This window comes from Pongo abelii, chromosome 13 (genome assembly GCF_028885655.2).
Source record: "Pongo abelii isolate AG06213 chromosome 13, NHGRI_mPonAbe1-v2.0_pri, whole genome shotgun sequence".
NCBI classification, from domain to species: Eukaryota; Metazoa; Chordata; class Mammalia; order Primates; family Hominidae; genus Pongo; species Pongo abelii.
The window spans coordinates 27,172,141-27,174,519 of NC_071998.2; the positions used below are offsets into that span (position 1 = coordinate 27,172,141).

General features: G+C 44.6%; 1 pseudogene; it reads left to right on the forward strand.

Annotated features, from left to right (window-relative positions):
* Positions 1-785: 785 nt before the first annotated feature.
* LOC112134956 (keratin, type I cytoskeletal 18-like) lies at positions 786-2,157 on the forward strand (annotated as a pseudogene).
* The last annotated feature ends 222 nt before the right edge of the window (positions 2,158-2,379 follow it).

Here is a 2,379-nt window from a genome sequence, read left to right on the forward strand (position 1 = left end):
AATACTAAAAAGAAAATGGCAAGTGTTGACAAGGATGTGGAGCATCTGTAACTCTTGGATATTGCTAGTGGGAATGTAAAATGGTACAGCCATTTGTGCAAATAGTTTGTCAATTTCTTGTATAATTAAAGATGTGATTACTGTATAACCCAGAAATTAAATTTATAGGTTTTTAGCCAAGAACAAGGAAAACACATTTATGAAAAACTTCTATGAGAATGTTCATAGGAGCTTTATTTATAATGATCCAAACTGTAAACAACCCAAATATTCATTACAAATTGTGAGTATATCTAAATTATGAATGATTAAGCAAATTGTGGTATCTCCATTCAGTGAAATGGTACTTAGTGATAAACATCACTTAGTGTATTGATATATAAAAGAGCAGGAGTATCAAATGTATTCTGAAAGTGAAAGAAACCAGACACACAAGATTACATATTTCATTTATTTGAAATTCTCGAAAAGGCAAAACTGTCACAAAATAAAGAAGATTAGTGGTTTCCTGGAGCCAGTAGGTAGGGCTAGTGAATTCACTGAAAAAAGGTGTGTTACCAAACTCTTTATGTTACTATTTATGTTACCAAACTATTCATTCCTCATTTAAAATGCCTTTGGCCAAAAATGCATTGCATTGTGGATTTATAATGGGTGAAATTTATTATACAGAAATTGATAATATAACGAATTGAAATAAAATAAAAGATAATAAAGGATGCTATGAACAAGCTTATGTAATAACGATTTGGGTAAAGTAGACAAAGTTCATGAAAAAAACACAACTTAACAAAACCAACTCAAGAAATAATAGAAAATGTGGTCATCAGCAAAGCCTGAGTCCTGTCCTCTCACTCTCCTCCCCGAACAGCATGAGCTTCACCACTTGCTCCACCTTCTCCACCAACTACGGGTCCCTGGGCTCTGTCCAGGTGCCCCGCTACGGCGCCCAGCCGCAAGCAGCGCGGCCAGGGTCTATGCAGGCGAGGTCTCTGGTTTCTAGATCTCCGTGTCCTGCTCCACCAGCTTCCCGGGCAGCATGGGGTCCAGGGGCCTGGCTGCGGGGATGGCCAGGAGTCTGGCAGGAATGGGAGGCATCCAGAACAAGAAGGAGACCATGCACGACTTGAACGACGGTCTGGCCTCCTATCTGGACAGAGTGAGGAGCCTGGAGACCGACAACAGGAAGCTGGAGAGCAAAATCCGGGAGCACCTGGAGAAGAAGGGACCCCAGGTCAGAGACTAGAGCCATTACTTCAAGACCATTCAGGACCTGAGGGCTCAGATCTTTGCAAATACTGTAGACAATGTCCCCATCGTTCTGCAGATCGACAATGCCGGACTTGATGCTGATTACTTTAGAGTCAAGTATGAGACAGAGCTGGTCTTGCGCCAGTCTATGGAGAACGACATCCATGGGCTCCTCAAGGTCATGGATGGCACCAATGTCACTCGGCTGCAGCTGGAGACACAGATCGAGGCTCTCAAGGAGGAGCTGCTCTTCATGAAGAAGAACCATGAAGAGAAAGTGAAAGGCCTGCAAGCCCAGATTGCAGCTCTGGGTTAACTGTGGAGGCAGATGCCCCCAAATCTCAGGACCTTGCCAAGATCATGGCAGACATCCGGGCCAAGTATGACCAGCTGGCTCGGAAGAACCGATAGGAGCTAGACAAGTACTGGTCTCGGCTGATTGAGGAGAGCACCACAGTGGTCCCCACCCAGTCCGCTGAGGTTGGACCTGCTGAGGTGACACTCACGGAGCTGCTACGTACAGTCGAGTCCTTGTAGGTAGACCTGGACTCGATGAGAAATCTGAAGGCCAGCTTGGAGAACAGCCTGAGGGAGGTGGAAGCCCACTACACCCTGCAAATGGAACAGCTCAACGGCATCCTGCTGCACCAGGAGTCAGAGCTGGCACAGACCTGGGGAGAGAGGTAGCGCTAGGCGCAAGAGTACGAGTCCCTGCTGAACATCAAGGTCAAGCTGGAGGCTGAGATCGCCACCTACCACCGCCTGCTGGAAGATGGCGAGGACTTCAGTCTTGGTGATTGCCTGGACAGAAGCAACTCCATGCAAACCATACAAAACACCACCAGCCAGATAGTGAATGGCAAAGTGGTGTCTGAGACCAACAACACCAAAGTTCGGAGACATTAAGCCAGGAGAAGCAGGGTGCAGGAGGCCAATGAAAAGTTCAGAGGTCATTGGATGTCAAAAGAAAAAGAAAGAAAAGAAAGAAAAGAAAAGAAAGAAAGATAGATAGATAGATCTAAAAAATATTATGAGAAAATTGAATTCTAAATAACACTTTCCAAAAACAACAAATTCCAATCTCAGATGGTTTGCAAGTAAATTTGTACAAATAAATACTGTAGAAAT